The following is a 20,969-nucleotide window of genomic DNA, read 5'->3' as shown; positions in this document are numbered from 1 at the left end:
ACAATAAAAACGACTCCCGGCCTTATTTAGTTCACATTTTTACTTTTGGTAACCTAGCCCGTATTCATAACGCACTAAACCTTTTTATCGCGTTAAACGACTTTTCTCGACAACAAAAGCACAATTTCATCAAAAACAAACAAAACAAGAAAAATGAATATATTCAACAAGTCTGCAACACATCCTTAAGAGTTACATGATTTCACCCAATGTCAATGTGTAATTTCTCCAGTTCTGATCATTGTTTAGGTTGTTGGTAGCTTGGTCCAATGCCAAAACACAGTGAAATCTCTTTATGGCTTTAAACGCGTTTTCTCCTCGAGAAAAACATGATTTCACTAAAAACGTTATAGTTTAAACATGCCTGTTGTACATGTCTGCAAACACTCTCAGAGCCTTAAAGTAGGGTTTTCACCAATGTGTTTTTTGGTGAGAAACCTTCTATTTCAAGGTTCTGTGCGTTTTCAGACACGTACAATATGTATTTTTTGTGTTTCTGATGAAATCCCTCCTTTTAATGCATTTTCTCACAGAAAATGAATCTCTCGCCATGGGGAAATGGCTTTCTTGAGAAAGCATATTGTGGTCGAGAAATGGTGTTTTAAACAATAAAAACGACTCCCGGCCTTATTTAGTTCACATTTTTACTTTTGGTAACCTAGCCCGTATTCATAACGCACTAAACCTTTTTATCGCGTTAAACGCCTTTTCTCGACAACAAAAGCACAATTTCATCAAAAACAAACAAAACAAGAAAAATGAATCTATTCAACAAGTATGCAACACATCCTTAAGAGTTACATGATTTCACCCAATGTCAATGTGTAATTTCTCCAGTTCTGATCATTGTTTAGGTTGTTGGTAGCTTGGTCCAATGCCAAAACACAGTGAAATCTTTTTATGGCTTTAAACGCGTTTTCTCCTCGAGAGAAACATGATTTCACTAAAAACGTTATAGTTTAAACATGCCTGTTGTACATGTCTGCAAACACTCTCAGAGCCTTAAAGTAGGGTTTTCACCAATGTGTTTTTTGGTGAGAAACCTTCTATTTCAAGGTTCTGTGCGTTTTCAGACACGTACAATATGTATTTTTTGTGTTTCTGATGAAATCCCTCCTTTTAATGCATTTTCTCACAGAAAATTAGCCTCTTGCCATGGCAAAATGGCTTTCTTGAAAAAGCATATTGTGGTCGAGAAATGGTGTTTTAAACAATAAAAACGACTCCCGGCCTTATTTAGTTCACATTTTTACTTTTGGTAACCTAGCCCGTATTCATAACGCACTAAACCTTTTTATCGCGTTAAACGACTTTTCTCGACAACAAAAGCACAATTTCATCAAAAACAAACAAAACAAGAAAAATGAATATATTCAACAAGTCTGCAACACATCCTTAAGAGTTACATGATTTCACCCAATGTCAATGTGTAATTTCTCCAGTTCTGATCGTTGTTTAGGTTGTTGGTAGCTTGGTCCAATGCCAAAACACAGTGAAATCTCTTTATGGCTTTAAACGCGTTTTCTCCTCGAGAAAAACATGATTTCACTAAAAACGTTATAGTTTAAATATGCCTGTTGTACATGTCTGCAAACACTCTCAGAGCCTTAAAGTAGGGTTTTCACCAATGTGTTTTTTGGTGAGAAACCTTCTATTTCAAGGTTCTGTGCGTTTTCAGACACGTACAATATGTATTTTTTGTGTTTCTGATGAAATCCCTCCTTTTAATGCATTTTCTCACAGAAAATGAATCTCTCGCCATGGGGAAATGGCTTTCTTGAGAAAGCATATTGTGGTCGAGAAATGGTGTTTTAAACAATAAAAACGACTCCCGGCCTTATTTAGTTCACATTTTTACTTTTGGTAACCTAGCCCGTATTCATAACGCACTAAACCTTTTTATCGCGTTAAACGCCTTTTCTCGACAACAAAAGCACAATTTCATCAAAAACAAACAAAACAAGAAAAATGAATCTATTCAACAAGTATGCAACACATCCTTAAGAGTTACATGATTTCACCCAATGTCAATGTGTAATTTCTCCAGTTCTGATCATTGTTTAGGTTGTTGGTAGCTTGGTCCAATGCCAAAACACAGTGAAATCTCTTTATGGCTTTAAACGCGTTTTCTCCTCGAGAAAAACATGATTTCACTAAAAACGTTATAGTTTAAACATGCCTGTTGTACATGTCTGCAAACACTCTCAGAGCCTTAAAGTAGGGTTTTCACCAATGTGTTTTTTGGTGAGAAACCTTCTATTTCAAGGTTCTGTGCGTTTTCAGACACGTACAATATGTATTTTTTGTGTTTCTGATGAAATCCCTCCTTTTAATGCATTTTCTCACAGAAAATTAGCCTCTTGCCATGGCAAAATGGCTTTCTTGAAAAAGCATATTGTGGTCGAGAAATGGTGTTTTAAACAATAAAAACGACTCCCGGCCTTATTTAGTTCACATTTTTACTTTTGGTAACCTAGCCCGTATTCATAACGCACTAAACCTTTTTATCGCGTTAAACGCCTTTTCTCGACAACAAAAGCACAATTTCATCAAAAACAAACAAAACAAGAAAAATGAATCTATTCAACAAGTCTGCAACACATCCTTAAGAGTTACATGATTTCACCCAATGTCAATGTGTAATTTCTCCAGTTCTGATCATTGTTTAGGTTGTTGGTAGCTTGGTCCAATGCCAAAACACAGTGAAATCTTTTTATGGCTTTAAACGCGTTTTCTCCTCGAGAGAAACATGATTTCACTAAAAACGTTATAGTTTAAACATGCCTGTTGTACATGTCTGCAAACACTCAGAGCCTTAAAGTAGGGTTTTCACCAATGTGTTTTTTGGTGAGAAACCTTCTATTTCAAAGGTTCTGTGCGTTTTCAGACATGTTCAGTATGTATTTTTTGTGTTTTCTGATGAAATCCCTCCTTTTAATGCATTTTCTCACAGAAAATGAGTCTCTCACCATGGGAAAATGGCTTTTTTGAAAACGCATATTCTGGTCGAGAAATGGTGTTTTAAACAATAAAACGACTCCCGGCCTTATTTAGTTCACATTTTTACTTTTGGTAACCTAGCCCGTATTCATAACGCACTAAACCTTTTTATCGCGTTAAACGCCTTTTCTCGACAACAAAAGCACAATTTCATCAAAAACAAACAAAACAAGAAAAATGAATCTATTCAACAAGTCTGCAACACATCCTTAAGAGTTACATGATTTCACCCAATGTCAATGTGTAATTTCTCCAGTTCTGATCATTGTTTAGGTTGTTGGTAGCTTGGTCCAATGCCAAAACACAGTGAAATCTTTTTATGGCTTTAAACGCGTTTTCTCCTCGAGAGAAACATGATTTCACTAAAAACGTTATAGTTTAAACACGCCTGTTGTACATGTCTGCAAACACTCTCAGAGCCTTAAAGTAGGGTTTTCACCAATGTGTTTTTTGGTGAGAAACCTATTTCAAGGTTCTGTGCGTTTTCAGACACGTACAATATGTATTTTTTGTGTTTCTGATGAAATCCCTCCTTTTAATGCATTTTCTCACAGAAAATGAGTCTCTTGCCATGGCAAAATGGCTATCTTGAAAAAGCATATTGTGGTCGAGAAATGGTGTTTTAAACAATAAAAACGACTCCCGGCCTTATTTAGTTCACATTTTTACTTTTGGTAACCTAGCCCGTATTCATAACGCACTAAACCTTTTTATCGCGTTAAACGACTTTTCTCGACAACAAAAGCACAATTTCATCAAAAACAAACAAAACAAGAAAAATGAATCTATTCAACAAGTCTGCAACACATCCTTAAGAGTTACATGATTTCACCCAATGTCAATGTGTAATTTCTCCAGTTCTGATCATTGTTTAGGTTGTTGGTAGCTTGGTCCAATGCCGAAACACAGTGAAATCTTTTTATGGCTTTAAACGCGTTTTCTCCTCGAGAGAAACATGATTTCACTAAAAACGTTATAGTTTAAACATGCCTGTTGTACATGTCTGCAAACACTCTCAGAGCCTTAAAGTAGGGTTTTCACCAATGTGTTTTTTGGTGAGAAACCTTCTATTTCAAGGTTCTGTGCGTTTTCAGACACGTACAATATGTATTTTTTGTGTTTCTGATGAAATCCCTCCTTTTAATGCATTTTCTCACAGAAAATTAGACTCTTGCCATGGCAAAATGGCTTTCTTGAAAAAGCATATTGTGGTCGAGAAATGGTGTTTTAAACAATAAAAACGACTCCCGGCCTTATTTAGTTCACATTTTTACTTTTGGTAACCTAGCCCGTATTCATAACGCACTAAACCTTTTTATCGCGTTAAACGACTTTTCTCGACAACAAAAGCACAATTTCATCAAAAACAAACAAAACAAGAAAAATGAATCTATTCAACAAGTCTGCAACACATCCTTAAGAGTTACATGATTTCACCCAATGTCAATGTGTAATTTCTCCAGTTCTGATCATTGTTTAGGTTGTTGGTAGCTTGGTCCAATGCCAAAACACAGTGAAATCTTTTTATGGCTTTAAACGCGTTTTCTCCTCGAGAGAAACATGATTTCACTAAAAACGTTATAGTTTAAACACGCCTGTTGTACATGTCTGCAAACACTCTCAGAGCCTTAAAGTAGGGTTTTCACCAATGTGTTTTTTGGTGAGAAACCTTCTATTTCAAGGTTCTGTGCGTTTTCAGACACGTACAATATGTATTTTTTGTGTTTCTGATGAAATCCCTCCTTTTAATGCATTTTCTCACAGAAAATGAGTCTCTTGCCATGGCAAAATGGCTATCTTGAAAAAGCATATTGTGGTCGAGAAATAGTGTTTTAAACAATAAAAACGACTCCCGGCCTTATTTAGTTCACATTTTTACTTTTGGTAACCTAGCCCGTATTCATAACGCACTAAACCTTTTTATCGCGTTAAACGCCTTTTCTCGACAAGAAAAGCACAATTTCATCAAAAACAAACAAAACAAGAAAAATGAATCTATTCAACAAGTCTGCAACACATCCTTAAGAGTTACATGATTTCACCCAATGTCAATGTGTAATTTCTCCAGTTCTGATCATTGTTTAGGTTGTTGGTAGCTTGGTCCAATGCCAAAACACAGAGAAATCTTTTTATGGCTTTAAACGCGTTTTCTCCTCGAGAGAAACATGATTTCACTAAAAACGATATAGTTCAAACATGCCTGTTGTAACTGTCTGCAAACACTCAGAGCCTTAAAGTAGGGTTTTCACCAATGTGTTTTTTGGTGAGAAACCTTCTATTTCAAAGGTTCTGTGCGTTTTCAGACATGTTCAGTATGTATTTTTTGTGTTTCTGATGAAATCCCTCCTTTTAATGCATTTTCTCACAGAAAATGAATCTCTCACCATGGGAAAATGGCTTTTTTGAAAACGCATATTCTGGTCGAGAAATGGTGTTTTAAACAATAAAAACGTCTCCCGGCCTTATTTAGTTCACATTTTAACTTTTGTTAACCTAGCCCGTATTCATAACGCACTAAACCTTTTTATCGCGTTAAACGCCTTTCTCGACAAGAAAAGCACAATTTCATCAAAAACAAACAAAACAAGAAAAATGAATCTATTCAACAAGTCTGCAACACATCCTTAAGAGTTACATGATTTCACCCAATGTCAATGTGTAATTTCTCCAGTTCTGATCATTGTTTAGGTTGTTGGTAGCTTGGTCCAATGTCAAAACACAGTGAAATCTCTTTATGGCTTTAAACGCGTTTTCTCCTCGAGAGAAACATGATTTCACTAAAAACGATATAGTTCAAACATGCCTGTTGTAACTGTCTGCAAACACTCAGAGCCTTAAAGTAGGGTTTTCACCAATGTGTTTTTTGGTGAGAAACCTTCTATTTCAAAGGTTCTGTGCGTTTTCAGACATGTTCAGTATGTATTTTTTGTGTTTCTGATGAAATCCCTCCTTTTAATGCATTTTCTCACTGAAAATGAGTCTCTCACCATGGGAAAATGGCTTTCTTGAAAAAGCATATTGTGGTCGAGAAATGGTGTTTTAAACAATAAAAACGACTCCCGGCCTTATTTAGTTCACATTTTTACTTTTCGTAACCTAGCCCGTATTCATAACGCACTAAACCTTTTTATCGCGTTAAACGCCTTTTCTCGACAACAAAAGCACAATTTCATCAAAAACAAACAAAACAAGAAAAATGAATCTATTCAACAAGTCTGCAACACATCCTTAAGAGTTACATGATTTCACCCAATGTCAATGTGTAATTTCTCCAGTTCTGATCATTGTTTAGGTTGTTGGTAGCTTGGTCCAATGCCAAAACACAGTGAAATCTTTTTATGGCTTTAAACGCGTTTTCTCCTCGAGAGAAACATGATTTCACTAAAAACGTTATAGTTTAAACACGCCTGTTGTACATGTCTGCAAACACTCTCAGAGCCTTAAAGTAGGGTTTTCACCAATGTGTTTTTTGGTGAGAAACCTTCTATTTCAAGGTTCTGTGCGTTTTCAGACACGTACAATATGTATTTTTTGTGTTTCTGATGAAATCCCTCCTTTTAATGCATTTTCTCACTGAAAATGAGTCTCTCACCATGGGAAAATGGCTTTCTTGAAAAAGCATATTGTGGTCGAGAAATGGTGTTTTAAACAATAAAAACGACTCCCGGCCTTATTTAGTTCACATTTTTACTTTTGGTAACCTAGCCCGTATTCATAACGCACTAAACCTTTTTATCGCGTTAAACGCCTTTTCTCGACAAGAAAAGCACAATTTCATCAAAAACAAACAAAACAAGAAAAATGAATCTATTCAACAAGTCTGCAACACATCCTTAAGAGTTACATGATTTCACCCAATGTCAATGTGTAATTTCTCCAGTTCTGATCATTGTTTAGGTTGTTGGTAGCTTGGTCCAATGCCAAAACACAGTGAAATCTCTTTATGGCTTTAAACGCGTTTTCTCCTCGAGAGAAACATGATTTCACTAAAAACGATATAGTTCAAACATGCCTGTTGTAACTGTCTGCAAACACTCAGAGCCTTAAAGTAGGGTTTTCACCAATGTGTTTTTTGGTGAGAAACCTTCTATTTCAAAGGTTCTGTGCGTTTTCAGACATGTTCAGTATGTATTTTTTGTGTTTCTGATGAAATCCCTCCTTTTAATGCATTTTCTCACTGAAAATGAGTCTCTCACCATGGGAAAATGGCTTTCTTGAAAAAGCATATTGTGGTCGAGAAATGGTGTTTTAAACAATAAAAACGACTCCCGGCCTTATTTAGTTCACATTTTTACTTTTGGTAACCTAGCCCGTATTCATAACGCACTAAACCTTTTTATCGCGTTAAACGACTTTTCTAGACAACAAAAGCACAATTTCATCAAAAACAAACAAAACAAGAAAAATGAATCTATTCAACAAGTCTGCAACACATCCTTAAGAGTTACATGATTTCACCCAATGTCAATGTGTAATTTCTCCAGTTCTGATCATTGTTTAGGTTGTTGGTAGCTTGGTCCAATGCCAAAACACAGTGAAATCTTTTTATGGCTTTAAACGCGTTTTCTCCTCGAGAGAAACCTGATTTCACTAAAAACGTTATAGTTTAAACACGCCTGTTGTACATGTCTGCAAACACTCTCAGAGCCTTAAAGTAGGGTTTTCACCAATGTGTTTTTTGGTGAGAAACCTTCTATTTCAAGGTTCTGTGCGTTTTCAGACACGTACAATATGTATTTTTTGTGTTTCTGATGAAATCCCTCCTTTTAATGCATTTTCTCACTGAAAATGAGTCTCTCACCATGGGAAAATGGCTTTCTTGAAAAAGCATATTGTGGTCGAGAAATGGTGTTTTAAACAATAAAAACGACTCCCGGCCTTATTTAGTTCACATTTTTACTTTTGGTAACCTAGCCCGTATTCATAACGCACTAAACCTTTTTATCGCGTTAAACGACTTTTCTCGACAACAAAAGCACAATTTCATCAAAAACAAACAAAACAAGAAAAATGAATCTATTCAACAAGTCTGCAACACATCCTTAAGAGTTACATGATTTCACCCAATGTCAATGTGTAATTTCTCCAGTTCTGATCATTGTTTAGGTTGTTGGTAGCTTGGTCCAATGCCAAAACACAGTGAAATCTCTTTATGGCTTTAAACGCGTTTTCTCCTCGAGAAAAACATGATTTCACTAAAAACGATATAGTTCAAACATGCCTGTTGTAACTGTCTGCAAACACTCAGAGCCTTAAAGTAGGGTTTTCACCAATGTGTTTTTTGGTGAGAAACCTTCTATTTCAAAGGTTCTGTGCGTTTTCAGACATGTTCAGTATGTATTTTTTGTGTTTCTGATGAAATCCCTCCTTTTAATGCATTTTCTCACAGAAAATGAGTCTCTCACCATGGGAAAATGGCTTTTTTGAAAACGCATATTCTGGTCGAGAAATGGTGTTTTAAACAATAAAACGACTCCCGGCCTTATTTAGTTCACATTTTTACTTTTGGTAACCTAGCCCGTATTCATAACGCACTAAACCTTTTTATCGCGTTAAACGCCTTTTCTCGACAACAAAAGCACAATTTCATCAAAAACAAACAAAACAAGAAAAATGAATCTATTCAACAAGTCTGCAACACATCCTTAAGAGTTACATGATTTCACCCAATGTCAATGTGTAATTTCTCCAGTTCTGATCATTGTTTAGGTTGTTGGTAGCTTGGTCCAATGCCAAAACACAGTGAAATCTCTTTATGGCTTTAAACGCGTTTTCTCCTCGAGAGAAACATGATTTCACTAAAAACGATATAGTTCAAACATGCCTGTTTTAACTGTCTGCAAACACTCAGAGCCTTAAAGTAGGGTTTTCACCAATGTGTTTTTTGGTGAGAAACCTTCTATTTCAAAGGTTCTGTGCGTTTTCAGACATGTTCAGTATGTATTTTTTGTGTTTCTGATGAAATCCCTCCTTTTAATGCATTTTCTCACTGAAAATGAGTCTCTCACCATGGGAAAATGGCTTTCTTGAGAAAGCATATTGTGGTCGAGAAATGGTGTTTTAAACAATAAAAACGACTCCCGGCCTTATTTAGTTCACATTTTTACTTTTGGTAACCTAGCCCGTATTCATAACGCACTAAACCTTTTTATCGCGTTAAACGCCTTTTCTAGACAACAAAAGCACAATTTCATCAAAAACAAACAAAACAAGAAAAATGAATCTATTCAACAAGTCTGCAACACATCCTTAAGAGTTACATGATTTCACCCAATGTCAATGTGTAATTTCTCCAGTTCTGATCATTGTTTAGGTTGTTGGTAGCTTGGTCCAATGCCAAAACACAGTGAAATCTTTTTATGGCTTTAAACGCGTTTTCTCCTCGAGAGAAACATGATTTCACTAAAAACGTTATAGTTTAAACACGCCTGTTGTACATGTCTGCAAACACTCTCAGAGCCTTAAAGTAGGGTTTTCACCAATGTGTTTTTTGGTGAGAAACCTTCTATTTCAAGGTTCTGTGCGTTTTCAGACACGTACAATATGTATTTTTTGTGTTTCTGATGAAATCCGTCCTTTTAATGCATTTTCTCACAGAAAATGAGTCTCTCACCATGGGAAAATGGCTTTCTTGAAAAAGCATATTGTGGTCGAGAAATGGTGTTTTAAACAATAAAAACGACTCCCGGCCTTATTTAGTTCACATTTTTACTTTTGGTAACCTAGCCCGTATTCATAACGCACTAAACCTTTTTATCGCGTTAAACGCCTTTTCTCGACAACAAAAGCACAATTTCATCAAAAACAAACAAAACAAGAAAAATGAATCTATTCAACAAGTCTGCAACACATCCTTAAGAGTTACATGATTTCACCCAATGTCAATGTGTAATTTCTCCAGTTCTGATCATTGTTTAGGTTGTTGGTAGCTTGGTCCAATGCCAAAACACAGTGAAATCTTTTTATGGCTTTAAACGCGTTTTCTCCTCGAGAGAAACATGTTTTCACTAAAAACGTTATAGTTTAAACATGCCTGTTGTACATGTCTGCAAACACTCAGAGCCTTAAAGTAGGGTTTTCACCAATGTGTTTTTTGGTGAGAAACCTTCTATTTCAAAGGTTCTGTGCGTTTTCAGACATGTTCAGTATGTATTTTTTGTGTTTCTGATGAAATCCCTCCTTTTAATGCATTTTCTCACAGAAAATTAGTCTCTTGCCATGGCAAAATGGCTTTTTTGAAAACGCATATTGTGGTCGAGAAATGGTGTTTTAAACAATAAAAACGACTCCCGGCCTTATTTAGTTCACATTTTTACTTTTGGTAACCTAGCCCGTATTCATAACGCACTAAACCTTTTTATCGCGTTAAACGACTTTTCTCGACAACAAAAGCACAATTTCATCAAAAACAAACAAAACAAGAAAAATGAATCTATTCAACAAGTCTGCAACACATCCTTAAGAGTTACATGATTTCACCCAATGTCAATGTGTAATTTCTCCAGTTCTGATCATTGTTTAGGTTGTTGGTAGCTTGGTCCAATGCCAAAACACAGTGAAATCTCTTTATGGCTTTAAACGCGTTTTCTCCTCGAGAAAAACATGATTTCACTAAAAACGATATAGTTCAAACATGCCTGTTGTAACTGTCTGCAAACACTCAGAGCCTTAAAGTAGGGTTTTCACCAATGTGTTTTTTGGTGAGAAACCTTCTATTTCAAAGGTTCTGTGCGTTTTCAGACATGTTCAGTATGTATTTTTTGTGTTTCTGATGAAATCCCTCCTTTTAATGCATTTTCTCACTGAAAATGAGTCTCTCACCATGGGAAAATGGCTTTCTTGAAAAAGCATATTGTGGTCGAGAAATGGTGTTTTAAACAATAAAAACGACTCCCGGCCTTATTTAGTTCACATTTTTACTTTTGGTAACCTAGCCCGTATTCATAACGCACTAAACCTTTTTATCGCGTTAAACGACTTTTCTCGACAACAAAAGCACAATTTCATCAAAAACAAACAAAACAAGAAAAATGAATCTATTCAACAAGTCTGCAACACATCCTTAAGAGTTACATGATTTCACCCAATGTCAATGTGTAATTTCTCCATTTCTGATCATTGTTTAGGTTGTTGGTAGCTTGGTCCAATGCCAAAACACAGTGAAATCTTTTTATGGCTTTAAACGCGTTTTCTCCTCGAGAGAAACATGTTTTCACTAAAAACGTTATCGTTTAAACATGCCTGTTGTACATGTCTGCAAACACTCAGAGCCTTAAAGTAGGGTTTTCACCAATGTGTTTTTTGGTGAGAAACCTTCTATTTCAAAGGTTCTGTGCGTTTTCAGACATGTTCAGTATGTATTTTTTGTGTTTTCTGATGAAATCCCTCCTTTTAATGCATTTTCTCACAGAAAATGAGTCTCTCACCATGGGAAAATGGCTTTCTTGAAAAAGCATATTGTGGTCGAGAAATGTTGTTTTAAACAATAAAAACGACTCCCGGCCTTATTTAGTTCACATTTTTACTTTTGGTAACCTAGCCCGTATTCATAACGCACTAAACCTTTTTTATCGCGTTAAACGCCTTTTCTCGACAACAAAAGCACAATTTCATCAAAAACAAACAAAACAAGAAAAATGAATCTATTCAACAAGTCTGCAACACATCCTTAAGAGTTACATGATTTCACCCAATGTCAATGTGTAATTTCTCCAGTTCTGATCATTGTTTAGGTTGTTGGTAGCTTGGTCCAATGCCAAAACACAGTGAAATCTTTTTATGGCTTTAAACGCGTTTTCTCCTCGAGAGAAACATGTTTTCACTAAAAACGTTATAGTTTAAACATGCCTGTTGTACATGTCTGCAAACACTCAGAGCCTTAAAGTAGGGTTTTCACCAATGTGTTTTTTGGTCAGAAACCTTCTATTTCAAAGGTTCTGTGCGTTTTCAGACATGTTCAGTATGTATTTTTTGTGTTTTCTGATGAAATCCGTCCTTTTAATGCATTTTCTCACAGAAAATGAGTCTCTCACCATGGGAAAATGGCTTTCTTGAAAAAGCATATTGTGGTCGAGAAATGGTGTTTTAAACAATAAAAACGACTCCCGGCCTTATTTAGTTCACATTTTTACTTTTGGTAACCTAGCCCGTATTCATAACGCACTAAACCTTTTTATCGCGTTAAACGCCTTTTCTCGACAACAAAAGCACAATTTCATCAAAAACAAACAAAACAAGAAAAATGAATCTATTCAACAAGTCTGCAACACATCCTTAAGAGTTACATGATTTCACCCAATGTCAATGTGTAATTTCTCCAGTTCTGATCATTGTTTAGGTTGTTGGTAGCTTGGTCCAATGCCAAAACACAGTGAAATCTCTTTATGGCTTTAAACGCGTTTTCTCCTCGAGAAAAACATGATTTCACTAAAAACGTTATAGTTTAAACATGCCTGTTGTACATGTCTGCAAACACTCAGAGCCTTAAAGTAGGGTTTTCACCAATGTGTTTTTTGGTGAGAAACCTTCTATTTCAAAGGTTCTGTGCGTTTTCAGACATGTTCAGTATGTATTTTTTGTGTTTTCTGATGAAATCCCTGCACAATTTCATCAAAAACAAACAAAACAAGAAAAATGAATCTATTCAACAAGTCTGCAACACATCCTTAAGAGTTACATGATTTCACCCAATGTCAATGTGTAATTTCTCCAGTTCTGATCATTGTTTCGGTTGTTGGTAGCTTGGTCCAATGCCAAAACACAGTGAAATCTTTTTATGGCGTTAAACGCGTTTTCTCCTCGAGAGAAACATGATTTCACTAAAAACGTTATAGTTTAAACACGCCTGTTGTACATGTCTGCAAACACTCTCAGAGCCTTAAAGTAGGGTTTTCACCAATGTGTTTTTTGGTGAAAAACCTTCTATTTCAAGGTTCTGTGCGTTTTCAGACACGTACAATATGTATTTTTTGTGTTTCTGATGAAATCCCTCCTTTTAATGCATTTTCTCACAGAAAATGAGTCTCTTGCCATGGCAAAATGGCTTTCTTGAAAAAGCATATTGTGGTCAAGAAATGGTGTTTTAAACAATAAAAACGACTCCCGGCCTTATTTAATTCACATTTTTACTTTTGGTAACCTAGCCCGTATTCATAACGCACTAAACCTTTTTATCGCGTTAAACGACTTTTCTCGACAACAAAAGCACAATTTCATCAAAAACAAACAAAACAAGAAAAATGAATCTATTCAACAAGTCTGCAACACATCCTTAAGAGTTACATGATTTCACCCAATGTCAATGTGTAATTTCTCCAGTTCTGATCATTGTTTAGGTTGTTGGTAGCTTGGTCCAATGCCAAAACACAGTGAAATCTCTTTATGGCTTTAAACGCGTTTTCTCCTCGAGAAAAACATGATTTCACTAAAAACGTTATAGTTTAAACATGCCTGTTGTACATGTCTGCAAACACTCTCAGAGCCTTAAAGTAGGGTTTTCACCAATGTGTTTTTTGGTGAGAAACCTTCTATTTCAAGGTTCTGTGCGTTTTCAGACACGTACAATATGTATTTTTTGTGTTTCTGATGAAATCCCTCCTTTTAATGCATTTTCTCACAGAAAATGAATCTCTCGCCATGGGGAAATGGCTTTCTTGAGAAAGCATATTGTGGTCGAGAAATGGTGTTTTAAACAATAAAAACGACTCCCGGCCTTAGTTCACATTTTTACTTTTGGTAACCTAGCCCGTATTCATAACGCACTAAACCTTTTTATCGCGTTAAACGCCTTTTCTCGACAACAAAAGCACAATTTCATCAAAAACAAACAAAACAAGAAAAATGAATCTATTCAACAAGTCTGCAACACATCCTTAAGAGTTACATGATTTCACCCAATGTCAATGTGTAATTTCTCCAGTTCTGATCATTGTTTAGGTTGTTGGTAGCTTGGTCCAATGCCAAAACACAGTGAAATCTTTTTATGGCTTTAAACGCGTTTTCTCCTCGAGAGAAACATGATTTCACTAAAGACGTTATAGTTTAAACATGCCTGTTGTACATGTCTGCAAACACTCAGAGCCTTAAAGTAGGGTTTTCACCAATGTGTTTTTTGGTGAGAAACCTTCTATTTCAAAGGTTCTGTGCGTTTTCAGACATGTTCAGTATGTATTTTTTGTGTTTTCTGATGAAATCCCTCCTTTTAATGCATTTTCTCACAGAAAATGAGTCTCTCACCATGGGAAAATGGCTTTTTTGAAAACGCATATTCTGGTCGAGAAATGGTGTTTTAAACAATAAAACGACTCCCGGCCTTATTTAGTTCACATTTTTACTTTTGGTAACCTAGCCCGTATTCATAACGCACTAAACCTTTTTATCGCGTTAAACGCCTTTTCTCGACAACAAAAGCACAATTTCATCAAAAACAAACAAAACAAGAAAAATGAATCTATTCAACAAGTCTGCAACACATCCTTAAGAGTTACATGATTTCACCCAATGTCAATGTGTAATTTCTCCAGTTCTGATCATTGTTTAGGTTGTTGGTAGCTTGGTCCAATGCCAAAACACAGTGAAATCTTTTTATGGCTTTAAACGCGTTTTCTCCTCGAGAGAAACATGATTTCACTAAAAACGTTATAGTTTAAACACGCCTGTTGTACATGTCTGCAAACACTCTCAGAGCCTTAAAGTAGGGTTTTCACCAATGTGTTTTTTGGTGAGAAACCTATTTCAAGGTTCTGTGCGTTTTCAGACACGTACAATATGTATTTTTTGTGTTTCTGATGAAATCCCTCCTTTTAATGCATTTTCTCACAGAAAATGAGTCTCTTGCCATGGCAAAATGGCTATCTTGAAAAAGCATATTGTGGTCGAGAAATGGTGTTTTAAACAATAAAAACGACTCCCGGCCTTATTTAGTTCACATTTTTACTTTTGGTAACCTAGCCCGTATTCATAACGCACTAAACCTTTTTATCGCGTTAAACGACTTTTCTCGACAACAAAAGCACAATTTCATCAAAAACAAACAAAACAAGAAAAATGAATCTATTCAACAAGTCTGCAACACATCCTTAAGAGTTACATGATTTCACCCAATGTCAATGTGTAATTTCTCCAGTTCTGATCATTGTTTAGGTTGTTGGTAGCTTGGTCCAATGCCAAAACACAGTGAAATCTTTTTATGGCTTTAAACGCGTTTTCTCCTCGAGAGAAACATGATTTCACTAAAAACGTTATAGTTTAAACACGCCTGTTGTACATGTCTGCAAACACTCTCAGAGCCTTAAAGTAGGGTTTTCACCAATGTGTTTTTTGGTGAGAAACCTTCTATTTCAAGGTTCTGTGCGTTTTCAGACACGTACAATATGTATTTTTTGTGTTTCTGATGAAATCCCTCCTTTTAATGCATTTTCTCACTGAAAATGAGTCTCTCACCATGGGAAAATGGCTTTCTTGAAAAAGCATATTGTGGTCGAGAAATGGTGTTTTAAACAATAAAAACGACTCCCGGCCTTATTTAGTTCACATTTTTACTTTTGGTAACCTAGCCCGTATTCATAACGCACTAAACCTTTTTATCGCGTTAAACGCCTTTTCTCGACAAGAAAAGCACAATTTCATCAAAAACAAACAAAACAAGAAAAATGAATCTATTCAACAAGTCTGCAACACATCCTTAAGAGTTACATGATTTCACCCAATGTCAATGTGTAATTTCTCCAGTTCTGATCATTGTTTAGGTTGTTGGTAGCTTGGTCCAATGCCAAAACACAGTGAAATCTCTTTATGGCTTTAAACGCGTTTTCTCCTCGAGAGAAACATGATTTCACTAAAAACGATATAGTTCAAACATGCCTGTTGTAACTGTCTGCAAACACTCAGAGCCTTAAAGTAGGGTTTTCACCAATGTGTTTTTTGGTGAGAAACCTTCTATTTCAAAGGTTCTGTGCGTTTTCAGACATGTTCAGTATGTATTTTTTGTGTTTCTGATGAAATCCCTCCTTTTAATGCATTTTCTCACTGAAAATGAGTCTCTCACCATGGGAAAATGGCTTTCTTGAAAAAGCATATTGTGGTCGAGAAATGGTGTTTTAAACAATAAAAACGACTCCCGGCCTTATTTAGTTCACATTTTTACTTTTGGTAACCTAGCCCGTATTCATAACGCACTAAACCTTTTTATCGCGTTAAACGACTTTTCTAGACAACAAAAGCACAATTTCATCAAAAACAAACAAAACAAGAAAAATGAATCTATTCAACAAGTCTGCAACACATCCTTAAGAGTTACATGATTTCACCCAATGTCAATGTGTAATTTCTCCAGTTCTGATCATTGTTTAGGTTGTTGGTAGCTTGGTCCAATGCCAAAACACAGTGAAATCTTTTTATGGCTTTAAACGCGTTTTCTCCTCGAGAGAAACCTGATTTCACTAAAAACGTTATAGTTTAAACACGCCTGTTGTACATGTCTGCAAACACTCTCAGAGCCTTAAAGTAGGGTTTTCACCAATGTGTTTTTTGGTGAGAAACCTTCTATTTCAAGGTTCTGTGCGTTTTCAGACACGTACAATATGTATTTTTTGTGTTTCTGATGAAATCCCTCCTTTTAATGCATTTTCTCACTGAAAATGAGTCTCTCACCATGGGAAAATGGCTTTCTTGAAAAAGCATATTGTGGTCGAGAAATGGTGTTTTAAACAATAAAAACGACTCCCGGCCTTATTTAGTTCACATTTTTACTTTTGGTAACCTAGCCCGTATTCATAACGCACTAAACCTTTTTATCGCGTTAAACGACTTTTCTCGACAACAAAAGCACAATTTCATCAAAAACAAACAAAACAAGAAAAATGAATCTATTCAACAAGTCTGCAACACATCCTTAAGAGTTACATGATTTCACCCAATGTCAATGTGTAATTTCTCCAGTTCTGATCATTGTTTAGGTTGTTGGTAGCTTGGTCCAATGCCAAAACACAGTGAAATCTCTTTATGGCTTTAAACGCGTTTTCTCCTCGAGAAAAACATGATTTCACTAAAAACGATATAGTTCAAACATGCCTGTTGTAACTGTCTGCAAACACTCAGAGCCTTAAAGTAGGGTTTTCACCAATGTGTTTTTTGGTGAGAAACCTTCTATTTCAAAGGTTCTGTGCGTTTTCAGACATGTTCAGTATGTATTTTTTGTGTTTCTGATGAAATCCCTCCTTTTAATGCATTTTCTCACAGAAAATGAGTCTCTCACCATGGGAAAATGGCTTTTTTGAAAACGCATATTCTGGTCGAGAAATGGTGTTTTAAACAATAAAACGACTCCCGGCCTTATTTAGTTCACATTTTTACTTTTGGTAACCTAGCCCGTATTCATAACGCACTAAACCTTTTTATCGCGTTAAACGCCTTTTCTCGACAACAAAAGCACAATTTCATCAAAAACAAACAAAACAAGAAAAATGAATCTATTCAACAAGTCTGCAACACATCCTTAAGAGTTACATGATTTCACCCAATGTCAATGTGTAATTTCTCCAGTTCTGATCATTGTTTAGGTTGTTGGTAGCTTGGTCCAATGCCAAAACACAGTGAAATCTCTTTATGGCTTTAAACGCGTTTTCTCCTCGAGAGAAACATGATTTCACTAAAAACGATATAGTTCAAACATGCCTGTTTTAACTGTCTGCAAACACTCAGAGCCTTAAAGTAGGGTTTTCACCAATGTGTTTTTTGGTGAGAAACCTTCTATTTCAAAGGTTCTGTGCGTTTTCAGACATGTTCAGTATGTATTTTTTGTGTTTCTGATGAAATCCCTCCTTTTAATGCATTTTCTCACTGAAAATGAGTCTCTCACCATGGGAAAATGGCTTTCTTGAGAAAGCATATTGTGGTCGAGAAATGGTGTTTTAAACAATAAAAACGACTCCCGGCCTTATTTAGTTCACATTTTTACTTTTGGTAACCTAGCCCGTATTCATAACGCACTAAACCTTTTTATCGCGTTAAACGCCTTTTCTAGACAACAAAAGCACAATTTCATCAAAAACAAACAAAACAAGAAAAATGAATCTATTCAACAAGTCTGCAACACATCCTTAAGAGTTACATGATTTCACCCAATGTCAATGTGTAATTTCTCCAGTTCTGATCATTGTTTAGGTTGTTGGTAGCTTGGTCCAATGCCAAAACACAGTGAAATCTTTTTATGGCTTTAAACGCGTTTTCTCCTCGAGAGAAACATGATTTCACTAAAAACGTTATAGTTTAAACACGCCTGTTGTACATGTCTGCAAACACTCTCAGAGCCTTAAAGTAGGGTTTTCACCAATGTGTTTTTTGGTGAGAAACCTTCTATTTCAAGGTTCTGTGCGTTTTCAGACACGTACAATATGTATTTTTTGTGTTTCTGATGAAATCCGTCCTTTTAATGCATTTTCTCACAGAAAATGAGTCTCTCACCATGGGAAAATGGCTTTCTTGAAAAAGCATATTGTGGTCGAGAAATGGTGTTTTAAACAATAAAAACGACTCCCGGCCTTATTTAGTTCACATTTTTACTTTTGGTAACCTAGCCCGTATTCATAACGCACTAAACCTTTTTATCGCGTTAAACGCCTTTTCTCGACAACAAAAGCACAATTTCATCAAAAACAAACAAAACAAGAAAAATGAATCTATTCAACAAGTCTGCAACACATCCTTAAGAGTTACATGATTTCACCCAATGTCAATGTGTAATTTCTCCAGTTCTGATCATTGTTTAGGTTGTTGGTAGCTTGGTCCAATGCCAAAACACAGTGAAATCTTTTTATGGCTTTAAACGCGTTTTCTCCTCGAGAGAAACATGTTTTCACTAAAAACGTTATAGTTTAAACATGCCTGTTGTACATGTCTGCAAACACTCAGAGCCTTAAAGTAGGGTTTTCACCAATGTGTTTTTTGGTGAGAAACCTTCTATTTCAAAGGTTCTGTGCGTTTTCAGACATGTTCAGTATGTATTTTTTGTGTTTCTGATGAAATCCCTCCTTTTAATGCATTTTCTCACAGAAAATTAGTCTCTTGCCATGGCAAAATGGCTTTTTTGAAAACGCATATTGTGGTCGAGAAATGGTGTTTTAAACAATAAAAACGACTCCCGGCCTTATTTAGTTCACATTTTTACTTTTGGTAACCTAGCCCGTATTCATAACGCACTAAACCTTTTTATCGCGTTAAACGACTTTTCTCGACAACAAAAGCACAATTTCATCAAAAACAAACAAAACAAGAAAAATGAATCTATTCAACAAGTCTGCAACACATCCTTAAGAGTTACATGATTTCACCCAATGTCAATGTGTAATTTCTCCAGTTCTGATCATTGTTTAGGTTGTTGGTAGCTTGGTCCAATGCCAAAACACAGTGAAATCTCTTTATGGCTTTAAACGCGTTTTCTCCTCGAGAAAAACATGATTTCACTAAAAACGATATAGTTCAAACATGCCTGTTGTAACTGTCTGCAAACACTCAGAGCCTTAAAGTAGGGTTTTCACCAATGTGTTTTTTGGTGAGAAACCTTCTATTTCAAAGGTTCTGTGCGTTTTCAGACATGTTCAGTATGTATTTTTTGTGTTTCTGATGAAATCCCTCCTTTTAATGCATTTTCTCACTGAAAATGAGTCTCTCACCATGGGAAAATGGCTTTCTTGAAAAAGCATATTGTGGTCGAGAAATGGTGTTTTAAACAATAAAAACGACTCCCGGCCTTATTTAGTTCACATTTTTACTTTTGGTAACCTAGCCCGTATTCATAACGCACTAAACCTTTTTATCGCGTTAAACGACTTTTCTCGACAACAAAAGCACAATTTCATCAAAAACAAACAAAACAAGAAAAATGAATCTATTCAACAAGTCTGCAACACATCCTTAAGAGTTACATGATTTCACCCAATGTCAATGTGTAATTTCTCCATTTCTGATCATTGTTTAGGTTGTTGGTAGCTTGGTCCAATGCCAAAACACAGTGAAATCTTTTTATGGCTTTAAACGCGTTTTCTCCTCGAGAGAAACATGTTTTCACTAAAAACGTTATCGTTTAAACATGCCTGTTGTACATGTCTGCAAACACTCAGAGCCTTAAAGTAGGGTTTTCACCAATGTGTTTTTTGGTGAGAAACCTTCTATTTCAAAGGTTCTGTGCGTTTTCAGACATGTTCAGTATGTATTTTTTGTGTTTTCTGATGAAATCCCTCCTTTTAATGCATTTTCTCACAGAAAATGAGTCTCTCACCATGGGAAAATGGCTTTCTTGAAAAAGCATATTGTGGTCGAGAAATGTTGTTTTAAACAATAAAAACGACTCCCGGCCTTATTTAGTTCACATTTTTACTTTTGGTAACCTAGCCCGTATTCATAACGCACTAAACCTTTTTTATCGCGTTAAACGCCTTTTCTCGACAACAAAAGCACAATTTCATCAAAAACAAACAAAACAAGAAAAATGAATCTATTCAACAAGTCTGCAACACATCCTTAAGAGTTACATGATTTCACCCAATGTCAATGTGTAATTTCTCCAGTTCTGATCATTGTTTAGGTTGTTGGTAGCTTGGTCCAATGCCAAAACACAGTGAAATCTTTTTATGGCTTTAAACGCGTTTTCTCCTCGAGAGAAACATGTTTTCACTAAAAACGTTATAGTTTAAACATGCCTGTTGTACATGTCTGCAAACACTCAGAGCCTTAAAGTAGGGTTTTCACCAATGTGTTTTTTGGTCAGAAACCTTCTATTTCAAAGGTTCTGTGCGTTTTCAGACATGTTCAGTATGTATTTTTTGTGTTTTCTGATGAAATCCGTCCTTTTAATGCATTTTCTCACAGAAAATGAGTCTCTCACCATGGGAAAATGGCTTTCTTGAAAAAGCATATTGTGGTCGAGAAATGGTGTTTTAAACAATAAAAACGACTCCCGGCCTTATTTAGTT

This window comes from Lampris incognitus, chromosome 3, assembly GCF_029633865.1.
Source record: "Lampris incognitus isolate fLamInc1 chromosome 3, fLamInc1.hap2, whole genome shotgun sequence".
In the NCBI taxonomy this organism is placed as follows: domain Eukaryota; kingdom Metazoa; phylum Chordata; class Actinopteri; order Lampriformes; family Lampridae; genus Lampris; species Lampris incognitus.
This window is presented reverse-complemented; position numbering follows the sequence as displayed.